The sequence below is a fragment of the Aulostomus chinensis genome, chromosome 1 (assembly GCF_037954235.1).
Source record: "Aulostomus chinensis isolate RoL2024-O1b breed Wild chromosome 1, RoL_Achi_v1.0, whole genome shotgun sequence".
Lineage (NCBI taxonomy): Eukaryota > Metazoa > Chordata > Actinopteri > Syngnathiformes > Aulostomidae > Aulostomus > Aulostomus chinensis.
In genome coordinates this window covers 46,827,201-46,851,541 of record NC_141320.1, presented here as the reverse complement: position 1 = coordinate 46,851,541, position 24,341 = coordinate 46,827,201, and the positions used below count along the sequence as shown (strand labels likewise).

Here is a 24,341-nt window from a genome sequence, read left to right as displayed (position 1 = left end):
GAACTCTGTTCCTCTGCTTTGATGTTGGTGGACTGAGGGGAGTTTGCCTGAACCTGCTTGGACCTGCTGGCTCCTGCTCAGTCCCTCACTCAGCCTCACTCAGCCTCAGCAGCACCGCTCCACTGAGGCCTGATTCAGGTTCCTAGCAACCAAATAGGAGGAGAGCTGAACCTTCTTGCTGGGAGGCCACAGTGCTGACCACTGCACCATTGTGTCCCCTGAAAATGCCACCACCTTGTTGGGCTTTTCTGTAAAAGCAAGCACACATGAACATAGCAGCTTCTTCACAGGGCTGGTGGCGCAATGGATAACGCGTCTGACTACGGATCAGAAGATTCTAGGTTCAACTCCTGGCCAGCTCGCTTTGAACTTTATACTGAGAAGATGAAGTGAGAACCACTGATCAAAGTCACTGAAGTCCTCCCAGGTTCCCTCCTTGTCTGCTGGAAACATGAACACATGAATGATCCTGCTACCTCTCATGTTAAGCTGCACTTGACAGTGACAGCAGGAGAACAAAAATCCCAGTGTGTCATCAACATTTCCTGTCAAATCAATGATAGAAGCTGTTGAATTTCTGGATCAGAACAAGGAGAAAGGAGCCCCAATGAAACAGTGATGGTTCTTGATTCTGATTTTGTTCTTCAATCCTACACCAGAGAGTGAAAGTGAGGGCTGGCTGGGAGCAACTGCCTGCTTCAGAGTGGGAGGAGCCTCAGGACTTTCCAGTGAGAGCTGCAAACTTCCACCAGCGCCCAGTGCCAGCAGGTCTTCATGATGGAGCTGAGAAGAACACAACAACACCAGAGCACTGGAGAGGAGCACAACACTTCTTTGCTTCCGTGCCTCTCTCATGTCTGTCTGTCCATCTGGAGCTGGGGGGAGGAGCTTCACATGTTTTTCTTTTTTTAAAAAGGGAATGACATGACTTCCTCTCTGTGTTAGAATATGAACGACTAAAAATGTTAATCTCCAGTTTAAAGTTAGAATTAAACTGAAAATACAAAACTCTTCCCTCTTCAATCCTGTCAGTCAGTGTTGTAAACTGTTTCAAACAAATTCTACTGTTCAACAGTTCAAGTGTTTCTAATGAAGCTGAATGTTCTCCTCTACTTTCCTCAGTTGTGTTTCTTTCATGTCCTCCTGACATCAAAGACAGAATTCTAGGTACAAATAAAGACACTATCAAAGCCTCGTGATGACATCATCATCAATTCTGTCTTTGATCTGTGTCTGTCCAGCCGGTCCTGAGTGGATCCAACAGTTTCCCATGGGTGACTCTGTCATGGTCTCTCTCCTCCTGCTGTCTCCAACTCTCAGAGCGCTTCTACTGGTTTCTCCCCATCGTCCCTGTTGCTAGGCAGAGCACTGGTGAGGACTGAGGCCAGTGATGTCATCACCTCCAGCTGGGACCTGCCAGGTGGTCCTGCTTCATTCAACTCTGCTGCCTCTGCCACTGCCCTGACTGGTGAGGCTGACAGCAGGTTCTCTCTCATCTAAACTCTCTGTTTACAATGGAGGCTGAAATCCTTGTGATTGGTGGTTCAATCATCAGGTCTGTTGAACTCCCAGGTGCCATCACCTGCTGTCTTCCTGGTGCCAAAGTTGTGGACATTATTGAACGTCTCCAGGACTCATCGATCTCCACCCCTCCTGCAGGTTCTCCCTGTCTCTGTGTGGGTTCTCTCTGGTACTCCAGCTTCCTCCCACAGTCCAAAGACATCAAGAGGGTAGTGGTTACCTGAACACTCTAAATGACTGTGAGTGTGAATGGTTGTCTGTCTGTGTGTGTTGGTCCTGGGATGGACTGGCGACCCATCAAGGGTGAACCCCCTCCTCACCTGATGTCAGCTGTGATAGGCTCCACCCCCACGAACCATTGCAGACAATCAGCATAGAAATGGAAATTTAGCTGCTATGTTGAATCACTAAAACCTTCTGAAGTCTACTTTTGCTTCAGTGGAAAAGTAGAATGTTATTAACTCTCCCAATGGTTTGAATTCTGATTTCCACCTCTTTTTAACAGATCCACATTTCAAAACAACCAGGTTTATTTGGCTCCTTTCTTTTAGCAGAGGATGGTTTTGATCCATCAACCTCTGGGTTCTGGCCCAGCTCTCTTCCTCTGCTCCTCTCTGTTCTACCATTTATTGAACAGGTCTTGATTTAGGAGAGCAGGATTGAGACAAGAACAGGAATGTGAGTGTTGAAGGTTCACAATTTGGCTCTGAAGCCTCAGCAGGTAAAGATTCATCTCTTATTTCAGAGGTGATTTGAAGAATCCATTGTTGCTGAACTGTTGATGCTTCAGTTTCTGGACGTTCACTGGTGGAATGTTTGAGGGTCAGAGGTGAAAAGAGGACAAGTGCACCTGTTGTGTGTGATGGGGCACCAGCACGGAGGAAGTTGTCTTACATTTCCAGCTAAACAGCAGGAAACTTCATGTAAAGAATTAAAATGATTTACTTCAGTGTTTAACTCCCAGGCCTCTGGAATAAAACCCAAGGAACAACTGACCACCTCACCATGACTTCACCCTGATAACCAGGAGGTAACCTGGTAGTCAGAGCAGCGGTGCTCAGGTCTGTGGACTCAGAGGAGGGTTCTTCTTCTGGTCCTGGGTTTGAAGACATCAGCAGCCTTGTTTGAGTCAACTGGGATGTTCCTCTCAACAGACAGCAGCATTAAATCAGAGAGCCTGTCTGCTCCATGGCTCCTCCTGGATCAGCTTCAGTTTGGAGAGTCACTGTTACACTGAAGCAGAGGTCACTGGCAGTGCTGCATATACTGGGAGGAGCCTGTGGCTCTGGGTACACTGTGCCCATGTTGTTGGCTTGAAGGCAGCTCAGCGTTACTGCACATTGTTGAGTGACAAAAGCAGCCAACACCTCCAGCACAGAGAGGAGAGACCTGCCACACCTCTCCAGAGACCTGGGACATGATGGCAGTGGTGGGATTTGAGCCCACACCTCCTCAGAGAATGGAGCCTTAATCCAGCGCCTTAGACCGCTCAGCCACACTACCTCACTGAGCTGTTTAGTGAGTTGGTCTGCTAAAGGCATGTTGAAGAGGAAGTAACAATGATTTCAAACTTATTCTGAAGGGTGACCCCTTCCCTCCACGGTCACAGGAAGTGACGACAGCGCCGCTAGAAGAAGCCAGGAAAGAAATGGAAAAAGGACTCAATTTAAACAGAGCCTTTCTACTTCAGCAGCCATGCTAGCAAACCCCCTTTTGTCTGGTTTGGACAGACAGACAGACAGACAGACTACTTTATTAATCCCTTTTGGACGTTCCGCGAGGGAAATTCCACTCTCCTCAACATACATTCACAGCACTGTTACAATAGATTAGACTAAAAATAGCAAAGAAGAGAAAACAAAGACTATATATATATATATATATATATATATATATATATATATATATATATATATATATGTATATATATATATAGATAGATAGATAGATAGATATATAGATAGATAGATAGATCTATATCTATAGATATAGATAGATAGATAGATAGATCTATATCTATAGATATAGATAGATAGATAGATCTATATCTATAGATATAGATCTATCTATCTATATATATCTATAGATATAGATCGATAGATAGATAGATCTATATCAATAGATATATATAGATAGATAGATATATCTATATCTATAGATATATATAGATAGATAGATATATCTATATCTATAGATATATATAGATAGATATATCTATATCTATAGATATATATAGATAGATAGATATATCTATATCTATAGATATATATAGATAGATAGATATATATAGATATATCTATCTATATCTATCTATCTATATATATATATATATATATATATATATATATATATAGATAGATATATATATAGATATATATATAGATATATATATAGATATATATATGCATATATACACATGCCTGTGTGTACCTGGATGGTTATGTATATATGCATAGTGACAGGAATAATCATAATATTAATTGTTCTTAATTGTTATTATAACAATAATAATACTAATAACACTAATAATGATGATGATATCATATAATAATGGTGATGATGATATAATATAATAAAAATATAATAGTTATAATAATAATCATAATAACAATAATAAGAATAAGAATAATAATGTACAGTCTCTTATATTGCACGAGTGTCCGGTTGTTATTGGGGCAAGCTAATGGTGCTCAGCCCTCTCCTACAGTCCTTCTGTTGGCCCTCCCCCCCTCCAGTGAGGAGTTTAACAGTTTAATGGCTCGGGAGATGAAGGAGGTCTTCAGTCTGGTTGTTGTTTGGTGACTGTGGATGAACACACAGGAGAAGTTGAGCATGAATCTGTGTTCCTGTTCACTTGAATACATGCAGGAGTAGCAGGTGGAAATACTACTGTTTATTTTTGTTCTGATTTCAGAACTGTTGACACAACGGTGTCAGATTAAAGCATCGCCACCTTCCAGATGCTGGTCTCCTTCTGGGGTCCTGACTGACCTCCATCTTGTGTTCTGGATCCACCTGAACCCAGCAGCTCCAGATCCCTTCACTCCTTACAGGGATAGAAAATGGCTGCTGGATGGAAGTCCCCCAACTGTGGCTGTTCTGAAACTCTTCTCCTCAGTCACTCCTGAGTTGACACTGAGATGGAAACTCTGGACCAAGTCAGATCAGCTTTTCTGAACCTGATACTCAATCAGCTGTGAGTACGTTCACCTTGAGTGTCACATGTGTACAACCATGACAAAATGACATCATCAATGGAGCCCTGATACCACGAATCACCATGACAACAACAAACAAAATAACAAGTTATTTCACTTCAATTCACTGAAACAAGACCTTCATATATTTATGATGACATCACCAATATGAGCCTTCCCAGTCTGTCAGGGGGTAGAATTCAGTCAGCACCAATGACATCAGAGTCAGAGTTTAGAGATCAAAGACGGACATTAAAGTCTCTCTGATAAAACAAAAATATAGTGTAGTACACTGGAAAAGAATATTGCAGTATATTAAATATGATGTTTCCATGGAGGGGCAGTTTGACTTTTTATTCTTGGATGCATTTATATTTTAGAATCAGAAAGGCAGTGACAGTGACATCATCAAGACAAAACCTGGTGTTACAAAGGTGAGGGGAACAATTTTAACAGTCAATCCAAAATTTAGGCCTGAAGTTTGAAAATAATATTAGCTAGCTAGCTACATTAGCTAGTTAACGTTAGCAAGCTGGTGATATTTAGCACCACCAACTAGTTAAACAAGGTCAACAGCTGTTATGATGATGGTCACATGATTTAACCTTCCTCCTGTGTGACCTGTTTTAGGATTTAAATGCATCAAAGAACCACATCAATTTGTTTATTGTATCAAGGATTTTTGACTTTGTCAAGAACCTCTAGTTAAACCAAATCAAACCAACAAATGTTTTTCACTGAATGACCAAATAGTGAGGGTCTGTCTGGACCAGTTATCAAAATAAGATGATAAAGCAACAATCAGAGCCAAACCTGAAGTCAGAAGTGCACTGTCAGCAACACTGCCAGCAGCTCCTCTCCCAGTCATGGGAGCTTCAGGGACTCTCATCAGCCTCGTTCTCCCATCGACCTGCACAACAACACAACAAACAAAGACCATCCTTGATGTGTCTGCATAGAATGCATTTGTGTTGTGGACCCACATCCACCAAGAGTGCAACAGCGTCCTCCTCAGCAGCCCTGCCTCAACACCAACCAGAACAGCCACAGCCACAACCCCACTCAGGATCTGGTTCCAGAAGAAAGAGGTGTCAGGACTGCCCAAGCAGTCAGGACAGCAGGACAAATGGATTGTGCTTCAACTGCAGGAAACATCTCTGCAGAGAACACACAGAAGTGTCACACATGAATCTAAACACACACAATCAATCAATATTTCCATGGATAAGGAAGCCTAACAAGGTCACCAAGAGATGGAAACAACTTGGAGGATAGAAAATTGTTTTAGTTTATTTGACAGCTGATTGAAGACGTGGGTCAAAACTGACCGTTACCATAGAGATGGGAACAGAAAGCTGACACAAGAGGAAGGTTCCAGCTCTGAAAAAGGAGTTTGATCAAAATCTTCAACTGCCAGTAGAAATATCCTTTTGTATGTTGACCTTTGTTGACAGAAGTCACTTTAGCTTGGCAGTGACAAGAATGGCTGCTAGCTTGACAAAGAACTGCACAAACCAGGTTCAAGCTGGACTTTGGACCCTGGTATCTGCAACGACTCCATCAACTCCTAATCTAGCAGCTCTGCTGGGTCCAACTATTTTACAGAACATTTGACAGACCTGTGGAGCAGTGAGGACACACATGAGTTGATCACATGATCCACTGAAGCGCTATTTTACCCTGGTACTGAGGTCACCAACATGAGCTGGAGTTGGGACTCTTGAACTGAACCTGGTATCACAGCGACACCTGCTGCTGCAAAATGGAACAGCAACATTGAACCAAGTACAGGATTGGAGGGAGACTGATGGTCGCTGTTTGGGTTTTTGAAGAACAAAGAGGGCGTGGCTTCAAGCTGGATTCTCAGAGACTATTTCCCCAACCTCTACATTGGCATCTACACTGTCATCCAGTCATGTGACTGAAGTCATCAGTCATGTCAGTGATGTCACTCTGCAGGACTGTCATTGCCATCACATTATAGAAAAGAATCCAGACTCCTCATTTCTGGGGCAGTTTTGGTCTTTAAAGACTTGACAGTTCCAGGAGATTTAGTCTGGCTCAAGATCTTCAGATCAACCCAGGACAGAAGGCTATGACTCCATTGGATTGTATCGTTGGAGCATTCAGAGATCTGGTGGATCTCAGTAGGAGCTGTATTTATCCACTGAATGATCCTGGTCAATGTGATCCTGCTCCTCCATCTCTCAGGCTGACAGAGCAGGAGGACCTGACTGAGAAGAAAGCTGCCCTTGAGCAGCTTCAGTCTCTGAGTGACAACACACAGGCAGAAAACCAGAATTTGAGGGAACAAGTTTCTACTCTTGAACGTGAGAATAAAAGAGCAATCCAGGAGCTACAGAACCTCACTGCTGTGGTGGCCAACCTCCAAACGGTCCAGGACAAGAACCAGACTCAGATAGAAGATCTGAACGCAACAGTCCACAGTCTTCAGTGTGAGGGGAGGAAGGTTGATGGAGAGAACAATGAGCTCAGAAAAGAGCTGACCCAGGTTCAGTCTCTGAGGGAGAGTGAACAGGTGGAGATGAAATGTCTTGAGGAAGACCTGACTGAGAAGAAAAGTGCACTTGATCAGCTTCAGTCTCTGTGTGACAAGAGATGGACAGAAAACCAGAATTTGTGGGGACAGGTTTCTAGTCTTGGACAAGAGAAGATTATTGTATATCAGCTGGTAGAGAACATGTCTGCCATGGTGGGCAACCTTGAATCTGTGAGGGAGGAGAACCAGACTCAGATCAGAGACCTGAACACACAAGTCCACAATCTTCAGCTTGAGGTGAAGATGGTTTGCAAGGAGAAGTGTGACCTCAAGTGTGAGCTCAACTCCATCCAGGCAGAGAAGAACAAAATGAGAGAAGAACTCACTGAGAAGAAGACGACTCTTGAACAGCTGAGGTCCCAGAGTGAGGAGAGAGAGGCAGAAAATGGATGTTTGAGGAGACGAGTTTCTACTGCATCTCAGGAGACAGAGACCTTCACTGCTGAGTTGGCCCACCTTGAATCAAGGAAGGACCAGGACCCCACAAAGACTGGCAGTCTGAACGGTGAAGTTCAGAGTCTTCTATGTGCAGTGAGAACACAAAAGAAGAAAAGGAGCAGTGCTCAGTGGGAAATCCTGGGAAATCTTCATGATTTAAAAAGCTGTTTGAAAGAGGAAAATCATGACCTTCAAGTGAAGGTCCAGCAAACTTCTGAAGAGCAAACAGACACTCCCCTACGTCCAGCCAGAGAAGAGCAAGCAGACTCTCCCCTACGTCCAGCCAGAGAAGAGCAAGCAGACTCTCCCCTACGTCCAGCCAGAGAAGAGCAAGCAGACTCTCCCCTATGTCCAGTCAGAGATGAGCAAGCAGACTCTCCCCTACGTCCAGCCAGAGAAGAGCAAGCAGACTCTCCCCTACGTCCAGCCAGAGAAGAGCAAGCAGACTCTCCCCTACATCCAGCCAGAGAAGAGCAAACAGACTCTCCCCTACGTCCAGCCAGAGAAGAGCAAGCAGACTCTCCCCTACGTCCAGCCAGAGAAGAGCAAGCAGACGCTCTCACATGTTCTTCTGCAGAGGAGCGACGGCATTCTGCTGCATGTCCTGTGACTGAAGAGCAGAATGATGGGGGCACCCTGGAGACTGGACCTGCTAGGGGTCAAACCAGAGGTCTACTGAGCCGTGTGACATCTGGTGTTGAAGATGCTCTGTTCATGTTCATAGTTTTTTCTTTGTGTGCTTTTCCTCAACTTTGTTTTCTTTGTTTGTTCTATATGATGATACCTTGATCACCACAGCAGTTGATCCCAGCTTGATTAGCTGAGTGCTTTGCAGTCTAAAGCACTTTAGTGACACCTGTGGGGTCCCTTATCCTCCCTGACCACAGGGATTCAGCCTCACTGAAGGAGAGGGAACCTTCCAGGTTGCAGCTTCTAGACTCTGGAACGCTCTCCCACTGGACATGAGGACGCTGTGGACACCTTTAGAAAGACGCTAAAGACCCATTTGTTTTGTAATATTATTGTTCATGGAATCGTCCCTCTGTACCTGCCCACACAGATCAAGAGGTCAAATGATTCCCTGTTTAAAACAGCTCTTCCATCGCATGGATGTGCATCCCAACAGTCAGAGCTCACAGACGCTCCTATTCCCTCCAGTGTGAGGCACAACGAGTGACTGATGAGGGTCAGGGGGGGTCAGGCTAGTCCAGATAGTGGGTCTGTATGAGGATGTTAGGGAGGGATAAGGTAGTGGCAGAGTTCAGGCTGTAGCTGTGCTCCAACAGTTGAGACAGGGCAGGACAAAAAATGACCTCCTGATGGCGTTAGGAGTGATTCTTACAAGAACCAATCAATAAAAGTGGGTGGTGACCTGCTCATGTGACGCTTGTGTTGATGATTACTGGGTCTCCTCCATGCTCATTTATCATGAATGAATCCCTCTGAGTAAAACACCTGATGACTCCTGAGTTGTTTCACAAAATGTGTGTGTGTGTGTGTGTGTGTGTGTGTGTGTGTGTGTGTGTGTGTGTGTGTGTGTGCGCGTGTGTGTGCGCGTGTGTGGGCAATATGTGTTATGTTTGTTCTGGAGTTTAAGGTTATTATCTCTGTTTCTTGTGTCTTTGTCTTTGTCGTCCTCCCCTTCGTCCGTCCTGGATTTTTGACCTTGGTTGCAGGAAGCCTGTGACCTCAACTCCTTTTTCTGTGTTGCTGAACGTAGAGCCTTGCTTCATTGTCCTCGCTAAAGTGTGATCCTCCCTGCTAATTCCTTATTTCATTGACTAATTACCCACCAAAAATTAATACCTAATTGCTTTATTTGGCTGAAGTTTAAAAGACCATCATTCTGGTAGCAACAGTCTTTCTGCCTTGGAAACACGCTAAGCTAACGATGGCTTCTCCCTCTTGTCCTCCTCTCTCCTGCTCAGAGTGCCACATGTTTTGTTCCTCCTCTGCCTCCTGTAGTGATACTGATAAGTGTGTTAAATGTAGTTTTCTTGTTGTGTTGGAGGTGAGGCTTAGCGATGTTGAATTGGACCTGCAGCGGCTCTGCACCAAAGCTGCGAGAGCTAGCCAGCCCTCATTAGCTGGTGCAGACCACCTTAGGTTAGCTCCTAGCTTAGGCCCAACTAGCGCTCCCCCAGCAGCTCCCAAGCATCTGGGAGAGCGCCAAGAAAAGTTGGGCCTAAGCTAGGATGTGCTTGCTCATGAAGAATAGTTGGGTGTAAATTCATTTAAGGAGTGTGGAACTGGACCTGTTCTACTTGTAAAGTGTTACTGTTGTTATTTTTTGCTTTACAGGGTGATGACTTGACTTCATTGCAGCTTTGACCTGAGCAGGTGTTCATCCACATCTCAGTAACAGGGGACACTTTATCACAGCAGTGGACAAACATCAGCATTCATCACCCAGCAGCTCCTCTGATCAACAGAACAAGTTAAAGTATTCTGGAGAATGAGGGCATTGATCCCTCTACCTCTCACATGCTAAGCGAGCACTCTACCATTTGAGCTAATTCCCCTGTTCAGGAGCACAGCAGATAATGGAGGTTGACCTTCATGCATGGTTGAATGAGCGTCACCAGTTGAAGCTTCTCTGGTTGACCAATGTAATGGAGACCAAGGGTTCCATGACATGAATGATTAATTGAAGGTAGCATTTGTCTTGGTATTAACAGTTTATGTAAATTAGAGGCACACACACATGTTACATGTACCGTAAATGATCAATTTGTAGCCCGGGCGTTTAAAAGAGACCAGGGGCCCGTTTCACAAAGCAGGTTTAGAGTGCTGCTCAGTAAAGTTGCCATGACTTGAGATTCTCTTCCTGCTGGGTCCATTTCAACATTCTTATCCTTCCTATCACTGGAGATAAAGTAGCAGTCAGGGCTGTAGGGTAGGGTTTTCTATGGAGTTTTTCCTCAGTCGATGTGAGGGTCTAAGGGCAGAGGATGTTGTTATGATGCCATGTGAAGCCCTTTGAGACAAACTGTTGGTGAAAACGGGCTCTACAAATAAAATTGCCTTGCCTTGCCTTGCCTTGTACTTGATTAGTACTGCATATAGTACACATCAGTCACTGCCATTACACAGTGGAATGGTAGTTGAAGTACTGTTTAGCAGCAAGCTGCAAACTGTTGTGGTCTTTGACAGTTCTCTTGTTTCTGAATGAAAATCCTGTGAAGGAGAATCATGGAGACATCCTAAAAATGGCTGAGGTCTCTGAGCTGCAGCAGGTCTGAGCTGCTTTTGATGCCCAGATGATGAGGAGGCAGTGAATGGTGGGTTTGGTGGAGCTGGAAAAAGGCTGCAGGTGGTGAGGGGTCTGCTGGTGTCAGGACTTCCTCTCCAGGTCTGAGGGCTCCCCCCTGCAGTTCCCACAAACACCACAACAGTCCTGGAACCCCTGCAGATGGTGGAGGACCATGATGACCCCGATGCACCATCAGGCCATCAAAAACCAGTCCTGATGTTCAAAAAGGTCCCTCCACTCATCCAGGCTCAACTCTAGAAGAAGCTTCTGGAACAGATGAGCAAACACTCTCAAATATAAATCCTGATGTAAACACACTGGCAAACCAACATTTACCACAATGTTGATTTTTACAATTTCCTTCAATGTTTGAAAAACATCAAAGTGGACAGAAGCCCAGATGGTCCAAACCTGTTTCCTGTCTCCTGCCATTGTGGAGAGCCTCTGTTCTGTCCTGCTGCTGTCCAGTTGTCTCTACTGAGCTCCTCTGCTGGTTCCACCTTGAAGAGGGTCTGAGCTAAAACTGAACCTTGGGGAACTTCAACCTTTGATCTCAGAGTTTTGTGTTTGATCTTAGAAGTCTTTGTTCTCTCAATGTCAAGTGTTTTATTCTTTTTGCTGTTTTCCCCACACTTGAAGGAGAGTTGTACCAATCAAGAACATCAGGCAGGAATGCACTCCAAACCAAACTGCTTTTTCTCGTTTTTATTTTTTCTTCATTTTTTCATCCACACCTACTGATCTTGGATCTGCTGCCCGTTCCTGCCTGGTAAAAGAAGGAACCAGCATCTGGTTCTCCAGGCTGAATGAACTCCAGGACGTTGGCCAGCTGGCACCAGGCGCTGACCCAGGTCCTGCATGGGAGATACTGTCAGTTCTGTTCTGCCCTGCTCACAACCACAGGCTGGTGTTGAGGCCTGCAGCAACCAGGGCCCCAGTCACCAAGAGTATAAAGGCTGGACATTGTGGCAGTGGGAGGAGTCAAAATGAAGACAGACCAATGTGAGCAGGACGTTCCTGGAGAAGTCAGAAGAACTTGACCATGTTTCCTACAGTACCCAGGAGGCCTGGTAGTTGTTGAAGGAAGCTCCAAAAGCAAGAGCAGACAGCAGGACATCAAAAGAAAAGATCCAGACATAATCCTCCTCTGAGTCCACAGACCTGAGCACCGCTGCTCTGACTACCAGGTTACCTCCTGGTTATCAGGGTGAAGTCAATAAAATAATTAATAATAATAATAAAAGAAGAAATAAATAATACTAAATCAAGGCCTATTTAATAAATGGTGGTGCAGAGGAAGCGTGCTGGGACCAGAACCCAGAGGTTGATGGATCAAAACTGTCCTCTGGTAAAAGAAAGTAGTTTTTTTTTAAAAATGTGAATCTGTTAAAAAGAGGTGGAAATCAGAATTCAAACCATTGAGAGAGTTAATAACATTCTACTTTTCCACTGAAGCAAAAGTAGACTTCAGAAGGTTTTAGTGATTCAACATAGCAGCTAAGTTTCCATTTCTATACTGATTGTCTGCAATGGTTCATGGGGGTGGAGCCTATCACAGCTGACATCAGGTGAGGAGGGGGTTCACCCTTGATGGGTCGCCAGTCCATCCCAGGACCAACACACACAGACAGACAACCATTCACACTCACAGTCATTTAGAGTGTCCAGGTAACCACTACCCTCTTGATGTCTTTGGACTGTGGGAGGAAGCTGGAGTACCAGAAAGAACCACCACAGAGACAGGGAGAACCTGCAGGAGGGGTGGAGATCGATGAGTCCTGGAGACGTTCAATAATGTCCACAACTTTGGCACCAGGAAGACAGCAGGTGATGGCACCTGGGAGTTCAACAGACCTGATGATTGAACCACCAATCACAAGGATTTCAGCCTCCATTGTAAACAGAGAGTTTAGATGAGAGAGAACCTGCTGTCAGCCTCACCAGTCAGGGCAGTGGCAGAGGCAGCAGAGTTGAATGAAGCAGGACCACCTGGCACGTCTCAGCTGGAGGTGATGACATCACTGGCCTCAGTCCTCACCAGTGCTCTGCCTAGCAACAGGGATGATGGGGAGAAACCAGTAGAAGCGCTCTGAGAATTGGAGACAGCAGGAGGAGAGAGACCATGACAGAGTCACCCATGGGAAACTGTTGGATCCACTCAGGACAGGCTGCTCCAGAGGTGGAGGCACCTGTACAGGGTGCTGGCACAGGTCTGGAAAGTCTTAAAAAAATGTGTGTGAAAGTATGGAAAACTTTTCTCTGGTAGGAGAATTTTAGAGGCACTCAAAGGCACATAATCTTGTCATTGCACATAATCTTGTGGAATCTCTTTCAATACTCCAGTGGTGTTTAAGTGGTGACAATATGGGTTAGTGACTGGGAGGGTGTGTGTGTGTGTGTGTGTGTGTGTGTGTGTGTGTGTGTGTGTGTGTGTGTGTGTGTGTGTGTGTGTGTGTGTGTGTCTGTGTCTGTGTTTGTTTGTGTGTTTATATGCAAATCTTTCCATGGAACAACGTTTTTTATTTGAAGCAAGAGCCTCCAGATCAAAGTCAGAATTGATGATGATGTCATCAGGGGGCTTTTATTGTTTATTTATTTGTACCTAGAATTCTGTCTTTGATCTCAGGAGGACATGAAAGAAACTCAACTTTAAAAAGTATATGAGAGCATTCAGCTTGGTTAGAAAACATTTTGACTGTTGAACAGCAGAGTTTGTTAGAAACAGTTTACAACGCTTTGAATTAAATTGAAGACACAAAAACCTTCCACACTTAAATCCTGTCTCTAACTTCAAACTGGGGATGAACATTTTTATAATCAATCTGTCTCTATGTGTTGGCCCTGCCATGGACTGGTGACCTGTCCAGGATAAACCCCGCCCCTCACCTGAAGGCTGCTGGGATAGGCTCCACCCCCCACGAACCATTGCAGATCATCAATAACCAAAGCTACTAAGGAGGATTACAGTTTGTCCTTGCAGGAGTCAGTGACTTAATAGAGTCTAACAAAGGGTTGGACCTGAATGAGACAGTCACCCTTCAACATGGGGCCATGGCAGAGTGAACCAAGAACACTACAATGGGGGTGAGAGTGGAGCCATGATGGATTCACAGTTCATCACCTCCACCATCATGTGGACCACCTGATCACCTCTCCTTCAACCTCTAAATAACTCATTCCTTGACCGGGAATCGAACCCAGGCTGCGGCGGTGAGAGCGCCAAATCCTAGCCACTAGACCATCAGGGACCACACTGAGCTCTCCAACAACAGAGACTATAGACAATGACTCAAGAACACAGGACTCTGTGGTCTCAGCTTGAGATGCAGAGGGTCCACCAAGACCACCAGACACCTCAGCCCCCTAAAGACAGTCCACCCCCAGGATCCTGCCCCCCTCTGCTCCAACTCAGCCCTCCATTCGTAACGTGACTTTCGCTACGTCCGAACTGCCAAGTACCAACCTACGTCCTCCTGCTACGACCTAAACATGGCGGCACCACTCAGACACCCGAGAAGATTGGTGGTGAAGCACGACCTCTGATGGCAGAGCACAGATACCGCAATTAGGTAGACAGCACCAACGAAAACCCCACCTGCTGGCCTGACTGTGGTACTGCACTCCACTCTGAACACACCCTTCACTCATTCTCTATTATTAAGCACGTTAACGCACCTGTACAGGTGTGTTCACATTATATACATATTATATATTTATGCTTGGCCGTTTTTGATGAACTTGGGCGGTACTCTGGTGCAGGGATGAGGTCATGGAGCTGATCTGGGAGCAGTCCTGATGTTAAATGCTGTGATGAAGGACAGTGTTGAGGAAAAATGAGTCAAATTTAAATTGTCAACAGTTCAACGTTGTTGGCAGGACTCCAACCTGAGCAGGGAGACCCCAATGGATTTCTAGTCCATCGCCTTCACCACTCGGCCACAACGACCACATTCACACACTTTTGTAGGAGACTGAAATTAGACAATGAAAGTTCATGTCAGCACAGTCAAATATTTTTTGTCCTCTCTCAAAGACAAACTATTTGTGTGTGTGTGTGTGTGTGTGTGTGTGTGTGTGTGTGTCAGTGTTGTGACTGAGCAGTGAAGAAGACGACCTTCTGACTCCATTTTCTTTGTTGCTCTTCTATCAGTTCCTCAGTTTCACTCATCAAGTGAAGCAGCTTTGACAGGTTTACTTCTCTCTGTGTTCACAACTTTGGTCTTTAAACTCCTGACAAACTCACCACGTCACACATTTGGTGAATTAAAGCAACAAATAATGACATCATGATGATTCAGGTTAGGGGGGCACGGCCTGGAGGAAGAGTGGCCGTCTAGCAGAGTTGCTGGTTCAGTTCTCACTTCAGCTGGTGACCATGTTGAAGTGTCCTTGAGCAAGACACTGAGCCCCTCATTGCTCCTGATCACCAGCATCCAAGACCAACAAGCTTCTGATTGGCTCTGATTCTCTGAGGCAAAGTCCAACACAGGAAACAGAAACTCTTGAGTTTGTCTCACTTTTTTTTTAAAGAAACTCAGCACAGGACAGTGATAGGAGGCTGGTTTCCTTGATGTGGGCTTCACCTCCACTGCTGTCCACATTTAAATGCTGGCTGATGCTGGTCCCCTGTTGAAACCTGGACCAGACCAGGGACCTTCAGACCTTCAGTCTAACGCTGTTCCAGCATTGGATGAAAGAGACTGGTGCTCTCATCTTCTTCAACACTGACTTGTTCTACCAGGACAAGAGAATCTGAGCTTGGATGTCATTTAGCAGTCAAAGGCTTGTTAAACTGGTCAACATCAGCTGGTGTTCACTCTGATGATGTAGCGATGGTCTGGATTCTTCCTTCTGGAGCACCAAGCTGCTGGGAAGAAGCCTGATGATGTCAGAGTTGTGTTCAGTGGCTCCTGCTGGGTCCATTTCTGACAAATGGGCTCCAAAGAGTTCAGCTGTTTCAAAGGCTCAGAGAAAGCAGCACATCATGGTGGTCAGGAGACGAGGTGGCCGAGTGGTTAAGGTGATGGACTGCTGATCCATTGAGCTCTGCAGGCGTGGGTTCCAATCCCATCCTCGTCGTAGGAGACTTTGGTTTCTGCTCCTAGATTCTGGAACGACTCTGAACTGTGAGGCTTTCCAAGAGGAGATCCTGCAGCACCAGAGAGCTGCAGTTCCAGGACCCCACAGCACCACCTAATGAATTGGATGATAAAATGCAGTTCTGGAACTTTTGTTTTTTGGTGACAGCGCCACCTATCGAATTAGATGATAGCAAAATACTACTTTCTAACTGTAGTATTAAAGGTTCATTCCACCAAAATACTACTTCCTGTCCTTTAGTTTCTAACTATAGTATAAAAGGTTTATTCCAATCCCAACAAAATACTTTCTAATTTATAGTTTTAAAGGTTTGTTCCACCAAAATACTTTCTAATTTATAGTTTTAAAGGTTCGTTCCACCAAAATACTTTCTAATTTATAGTTTTAAAGGTTCGTTCCACCAAAATACTTTCTAATTTATAGTTTTAAAGGTTCATTCCACCAAAATACTTTCTAATTTATAGTTTTAAAGGTTCATTCCACCAAAATACTGCTTTCTGTCCAACTTCTCAGTTTTAAAGGTTCCTTCAGTTGAGGGCTCCTGGTTCTGTGTGAGGGGTTGAGGGTCGATATGGGATGATGAGGAAGATTTCATGTCACGATGGTCCTGCTAAAGGAACTGAGAGTCATGATATCAAACAATGTCACCAAAATACGCTTGAACTCTTAAAATGGCAATAAAATCTACGGAATCATTTTAGCACAAACACTTTTATTGTGTTTTTGTGAGCATCATTTTTCACACATTATAACATAAACTTTAAAAAGGGTCCATTCACGAACACTCTTACTTGAAGGTAGTCACTGATATCAGTAAACAGCTGATAAAGATTTGTGTTCATGTTTTAGTTCTCTACTCTGACCTGTGCTGAGACACTGGACCAGAGAGGAAGACCTGCTCAGCCTCCTGCATGGACCAGTTCTGCAGCTCAGTGATGACGACGAGGGATTCAGCATTGAGTTCATTTTTAAAGTTTTTGGAGGAAACACCTGTAAATTAACCAGCAGTTACTGGTGATGCTTCACAGTTTCCAAGCTCAAACGGCCTCCTGCTTGTTGGACTCACAATTTCCAAAAAATGGAGACATCAAAAGTCAAATCATGTTTTTGTTTGGTTTTGTTTTTTACTGGAGGAAAACTTCAAATTGTGATGATGTGTCTGACTTAGAAACTGAACCCCCAAAAATCAAAAAGTCTCCTTCTTCTGTGCCGTGATCTCAGAGCTGATCATGATTGATCTCATCAATAATCCTTGGCAGCCGACCAGTCACACACAGCCCCCCCCCCACACACACACACTGAGACATGCAGCAGCTCACAGTAACTGCCTCAGTCACACAGCAGATAGACTCCTTTCTATAACAAGATAAGCAGTAGAAATGGATGGAAGTGATGATGAACTGATGAACAGGTGATTTGTCCAAAAGTCAACATCAGATTCATTTCCAATCTGTGGAAGCAGTTTCATCTTGAGGTTCCAGGTAAGAACAGCCAGCTGTGGGCTGACACACATCTCTTCAGGAGCACTTCTATGCTCCAAACTTGCCAGGTTGAATTGTGTCTGTATTCTGAGGGCAGCAGGAGGACGGAGGAGTGAGGACACACACATTTGGAACTGAGAGCAGCTGTGTGTGGGATTTCCCCTCCAAAGATAAAACCAGCTCCTTCATGCTGGCTATGAAGGCTCACAGTCACACTGAGCCTGCTACAAATACTTTGATATGCAACAGACTGGTTTCTCTTCTGGTAGTTTGTTATCAACTGTTGTCACATTTATGGATCAATTTAGCTGTTAAGATGAAGGCTCCAAAGGACCAGCTGGAGATGCCGGGGATTGAACCCGGGGCCTCATACATGCGAAGCATGCGCTCTACCACTGAGCTACATCCCCTCTGTCAGAGTCACTGTTTAACTGATGCAGCAACACAAACACAGACACAACATTTTTATTCTTCATTTTAGGGATAAAAAGGAAGTCAGCCTGTGATCTCAAAGGCTCTGTGATCTCAGTAGTTTCACTGTGATGTCAGCCCACACAGCCTTAGACCACAGAGGCAAGTCAGGCTCCAGGAAGCTGAGGCTGCTCCGTTCTCAGTCCAGTCCAGAGTGAAGGTTTTCCTCTCAGAAGCTTTCCAATCCAGCCCAGATCCTCTCTGACTAGCAGGAGTCTTTGACCAGGAAATGAGAATTATATTGAACATCTGCTCATCCTCAGAATGAAGTAAAAGTATTTGTGTTCCTAAAATAATCTACAGATGCTAAGATCAGTTATTAACATTGATTGACAGCTCTAAACTGAGCCACCATCACTATACAGTTGCAACTGAAATATTTAGAAATATTTCAAGGAAGCAGCAGGCCCTCATCCGCCCCGGTCCACCCGACTGTGTCCCCTGAGACAGATGACAGCTCACTTCTGGCAGAGGCAGTTAGGTTGAGGACCGTTGCTGATGTCATCAACTGATGTCTCCATCACCAAAGGTGACAGACAGGATGGTCATGGACATAAAACAGAGGTCGAAGAATGAGAAAGAATGGTTGTCCTGACTAAAGTTTAGCTTGAGCTTTTTAATTTGTTACTAAAGAAAGTATTGGTACAAGTAAAGGCAGGCGAACTTTCCACAAATATTCAGAATTAACTTTGACAACAAAAACATGAACCAAGACGACAAAATAGTGAACATGAAAAAGGAACCAGTCCCACCCTCTTGTGTGTTCCTGCTGAAGTAAATGTTTATGAAGATTTGTTGTGTTCTTTTTCCAAAGGTCCAGCCAGCATTGCAGGTCTCAGGAGAAGGAGCCACTTCAGCAGGATCTGTGGGACAAATCCCCCCACGGTGAGACCTGTCCAGCTCCCTGCAGCTCTGCAAGTGTTACCAACTCTTCATTCCAGCTGTTTGGTTGAATCCCATTTTTTCACCTTTGAACCTTTTGAACACTGATGAGGAGGTGAGGCTGGAGGCAAAACCACAACCTCACGTCATCTCACAGGATGAACCAAAATGCCAGACACTTCCTGTCACTGCTCCAGCACCACCTGTCTCCCCTCCATGTCTTTACCATCTGTGCAGCTTCCTGCTGTCCCTGGACCCTCACAGGTGATCGCTCCACCTGGAGCCTCACAGATGGGTTCAAACCTCCCAATACCTGCAGCCCAGCCGCGACCCACTCAGACACAGTCACCCGTTCAAGCTGGGCCTGGTACCACACTCCAGTACAGACAGAGAGAAAGAAGACACACGGGATCCTTTGAAGAAAATGTAATAAAGACAGGAAGCCCCCATCACATTGTCAGTGTTTCAGTGACTGGCATTGGGAAGAGACTGAGACAAAGTCAGTTATGAATGGAGGGCTGAGTTGGAGCAGAGGGGGACAGGATCCTTGGGGTGGACTGTCTTTAGGAGGCTGAGGTGTCTGGTGGTCTTGGTGGACCCTCTGCATCTCAAGCTGAGACAACAGAGTCCTGTGTTCTTGAGTCATTGTCTATAGTCTCTGTTGTTGGAGAGCTCAGTGTGGTCCCTGGTGGTCTAGTGGCTAGGATTCGGCGCTTTCACCGCCGCAGCCCGCGTTCGATTCCCGGTCAGGGAATGAGTTATTTAGAGGTTGAAGGAGAGGTGATAAGGTGGTCCACATGATGGTGGAGGTGATGAACTGTGAATCCATCATGGCTCCACTCTCACCCCCATTGTAGTGTTCTTGGTTCACTCTGCCATGGCCCCATGTTGAAGGGTGACTGTCTCATTCAGGTTCAACCCTTTGTTAGACTCTATTAAGTCACTGACTCCCAAACTCTGTAATCCTCCTTAGTAGCTTTGGTTCCTTGCAGCACAGAAAGTCTGTTCACTGATGTAGGAACTGAAAATCTTAGAGCTCCGGTCCTTCGTTCCTTCCTCCACTGAGCAGAAGAAACACAGAATAGTGGGCAGTTCCTCCTACAGTTCTCAGAAAGTCTGAGGGCACCAAAGAAAGGAGGGAAATGCAATCAATGTTGAATTATTTTACATTTCTTATATTTGATCAAAGATAGAACTTAATAAGCGTCCATCAACCTGCAGGACAAACTCCTTCACTGTGTGGGAGGTTCAGAGTCCCTGGTTTGATTGCAGCTTTGACCTGAGCAGGTGTTCATCCACATCTCAGTAACAGGGGACACTTTATCACACCAGTGGACAAACATCAGCATTCATCACCCAGCAGCTCCTCTGATCAACAGAACAAGCTGAAGTAATCTGGAGAATGAGGGCATCGATCTCTCTACCTCTCACATGCTAAGCTAGCACTCTACCATTGGAGCTAAGTCCCCTTTTGAGCTTCCATTTGAGTTTTCTGTTCCCATCTCTATGGTAACGGTCAGTTTTGACCCACATCTTCAATCAGCTGTAAAATTCACTAAAAACAATTTTCTATCATCCAAGTTGTTTCCATCTCTTGGTTTCCTTGTTAGGCTTCCTTATCCATGGAAATATTGATTTGAATATTTTGTTGTGGGCCTCTGGACCTTTTTTTAGTCAGTAAACCCTCGATTTCAATTAAAAAAATGATAAAATGAACCTTTGGGTTTGGCATAAAAGTCTTTTTTTCAGCAACAGAACTTTAATATAAACACTAAATGAAAAGCAGAACAGGCCAGAACACAAACTCTGCTCTGCCGTCCTTCCTGGTTACTGGGCATGGACTGCTGGAAGGGGCATTTTCCTCAGAAAGGGACAAGACGTTCATCCACTCTCACCTCTGGCCCTGGGTTGAATGTTGGTGCAAGGAGCTGCACCCATCTTTCCCAGACATCCCCAATGGGGGCAAGCTTGTCAGTTCTTGCTCCGGTGTCTCTGTCGTCAAATCTGAGGACTCTTGATGTTCGTTGAAAGTTCTGAAGTGGCCTTGTGGCCCGGAAAATATTTCTGCCTGTCGATGCGTCCCAGAGACGATCAGTGGCCTCACTGCAGGATCTGAACACTCCAGGAAGAAGAAGAACACCAATAGAAGCATCCAGGTGTCCCTCATCAATGTCTTTCCACTTGTCACCATGGACTTTTTTTCCTTTGAGGTTTGTCACAGCAATGCTGACTCTTTGTAGTGACAGTGGCATGAACAGAACCATCAGCCATTAACAGCTCCAAACATGTCTTGATGTCACTGCCTCTCGTCACAGCAAACCTTGTGATTCCAGGGCTCATTTTGATGACATCAGCAGCAGCTGCCCTGCCATGTACATCAGGAGACACTGAGCTCCAGCCAATGTTCCCTCTAGTTTTTCATGTGTCTGGTTATCCTCACAAGCTCCCTGAGCTCACTGAGGACCACTGTGAGCACTGAAACTGGGAGACGGTTCCACAGGAGGGGAGCCTGATAGCTGAAGGCTCTGGCTCCATTCTACTTTTAGAACTCTAGGAACCACCAGTAACCCTGCATCCTGGGAGCGAAGGGTTCTAGCTGGATAATAGGGGACTAGGAGCTCTGTCAGGTAGGAAGGAGCCTGACTGTTGAGGACTTTGATGGTAGAAGGAGAATTTAGAATTCTATTCTGAATGTGACAGGGAGCCATGCAGAGAAGCCAGTACAGGAGAGACATGGTCTCTTCTACTAGTTCTAGTCAGGCAGCAGCGTTCTGGACCAGCTGGAGAGTTTTCAGGACCCACTTCTTCTTTTGGTCACAGGTTTGAAGATACCTGTGGAAGTGAAAGGAAAGGCTGCGAGAGCCCTGCCACACCTCTCCAGTGACCTGGGACATGATGGCAGTGGTGGGATTTGAACCCACACCTCCTCAGAGACTGGAGCCTTAATCCAGCGCCTTAGACCGCTCGGCCACACTACCTCACTGAGCTGTTCTCTGAGTTGGTCTGCTAAAGGCATGTTGAAGAGGAAGTAACATAATGATATAAAACTTATTCTGAAGGGGGACCCCTTTCCTCCCACGGTCACAGGAAGTGACGACAGCGCTGCTAGAAGCAGGAAAGAAGTGGTAAAAGGACTCAGTTTGTACAGAGCCTTTCTACCTCAGCAGCACTCAAGGAGCTGAACAATGTCCTCTCATTCACACACACTCACACACTGATGCTGAAGGCTGCCATGCAAGGAGCCAACCTACTCATCAGAAGTATTTAGGGGTTCAGTCTCTTACTCAAGGACACTTTGACATGGTCACTGGAGAAAGTGAGGATCAAACCAGCCACCCTTTGGTTGCCAGACGGCCACGCTACTCCTGAGTCATGTGACCTGGATAAGATGGTGAACTACAGCTGATCGCCATGCTAGCAAACCTCTTTTGTTTGGTTTGGTTGTTGTTTAGTGACTGTGGATGAATACACAGGAGAAGTTGAGCATAAATTTGTGTTCCCTGTTCACTTGAATATCTGTAGGAGTGTGAGGTGGAAATACTACTTGGAGGAGAATGAGAGTTCAGTCTCAGCGCTATGACCTGTGCTGACACTAAAACATGTCAGCCCACAGAACAAAGATGGCAGTCCTCTGGGAAAGCAGGTACACCACACATACATGAAGAAACCCTACAGGAAACAAATATGTTGCCAGAGACTTTTACTCTGTTTTTGTTGTTTACCCAAGTACAGGATTGGAGGGAGACTGATGGTCGCTGTTTGGGTCATGTGACTGAAGTCATCCATTCATGTCAGTGATTTCACTTGGCAGGACTCTCATTACCAAATCGGCCGCTCTGCAGCACAATACACAATCATTAGCTCAGTGCTACGTGAGCCAAGAGCAGCAGGTGAGCAGACAAGCCACGTTACCTGTCCGAAGCAAAACATCCGGCGCGGAAATGACGTCACCCGTCAGGAGCAGCGAGAGAGAGAGAGAGAGAGAGAGAGAGAGAGAGAGAGAGAGAGAGAGAGAGAGAGAGAGAGAGATGGGGCAGGGAGGGAATCGCCCCTCTTATGAGTGAGGGCGCCTCCGGTGGTTGGCTGTGCAATTGCCAATTAGGCATGACAGCTCACAGCTGTCTGTGCTGCCACACACCGATTCAGGCCTGGACTCCTGTCTCGCTGCCAAACTCCGCCTGACTCCGTAGAGCTGGTCAGCCTCCACTCAGTCCTCTTCATTTGGTTGGAGGTCACCATCGTTCATCCTACACACCTTTCCACCTGCCTCTTTGACGTCTACTTGAAGCTCAGATAAATCCAGGCTAATTCATACCTGCTACTCAATATGGGCCTTAATTACTCTGCTGGAATTATCACTCTGTCTTAAGGGTTTTCTTAATTGTATTAAATCCTCTTTAATTTCCAAGAAGTCTTCCAACTCATTCATTCATGCAAGCCACTGATCCACAAGACCTCATTGATGAGCTTCAACCTGAGACTGAGTGTTTCTCGTTGGATGAGACACCCATTCAATGAGACTCATTGTCAGTCCATTGAAATCTACTGGTGTTCCTGGTGAGTTGATTTAACAACATGAGCTGACAGAATCTACGTTCAGGTAGGAACCACCACATCCAGGGGTCTGGACCTTTGAGCAGGCAGAGCCATCAAAGTAGCAGACTAAGCTAGCAGACATTAGCATTGAGAAGAAACTGATACCTGAGTCTACTTTTGGGTCTGGTCAAGTGATGACACAATAATATGACATCATTGTCAGACTGACGCCTGCTCAACACTGACCAAACACTGCCCTATTGCATCGTGGGAAATTTCTGCTTGGCTTGTGTCCATCAACACACACAAAGAAATTTATCTCATGCTGCCGTGACGCGGATTCAAACCAGGGTTGCTGCGGCCACAACACAGAGTACTGACCACTATACGATCATGGCTTCCGCAACAGCAGTTTGAGCTTCTATGTCTTTGTCTCATTGAGTGTTGCGGCGAACAGCTGTTGAACAGCTGATGGGCGACTGCGGCGGCCCCTGATGCAGGAGACGGGCCAGGACCCGTTCAGAAGGTGGTGAATATTATTCTTGGTGTTTTTAGGGCATGTTCCCACCCATCTTCACGTGGGTGACAAAAATGGATTTTTTGTAAAGATTTCGGCGCGAGTTCGGCCTGTCAAATCCTGATCGGGGCCAGTTTGGTTGTGTTGTCTGCAGCGAGAGCACGCCTGGCACGCTCAGCGGGAGCGAGTCCGATCATTATAAAGGTGGGTCAAACAATTTAGGTTGAGACGAAGGATGGCACGGGCAGAGCAGACGCAGGTCTTCATTCCACCCGAAGAGCTGTAGAGCATGGATCATGTCAAGGACTAAATGAGGGGAAAGAGAGCAGGAGAGCAGGGCAGAGACAAAGACAGAGAATGCTCTCATAAAACAAGGACTGTTCCG

The 24,341-nt window shown here is 45.5% G+C and overlaps 3 non-coding genes across 3 annotated transcripts; 1 reads left to right on the top strand and 2 right to left on the bottom strand.

Moving 5' to 3' along the window:
- Positions 1–289: 289 nt before the first annotated feature.
- trnar-acg (transfer RNA arginine (anticodon ACG)) lies at positions 290–362 on the top strand. The gene has a single exon. It is a non-coding gene; the product is annotated as a tRNA-Arg (tRNA).
- A 17,526-nt stretch (positions 363–17,888) lies between these two features.
- Positions 17,889–17,960, bottom strand: trnaa-cgc (transfer RNA alanine (anticodon CGC)). The gene has a single exon. It is a non-coding gene; the product is annotated as a tRNA-Ala (tRNA).
- Positions 17,961–21,799: 3,839 nt separating this feature from the next.
- Positions 21,800–21,881, bottom strand: trnal-aag (transfer RNA leucine (anticodon AAG)). Its single transcript has one exon. It is a non-coding gene; the product is annotated as a tRNA-Leu (tRNA).
- Positions 21,882–24,341: the final 2,460 nt, after the last annotated feature.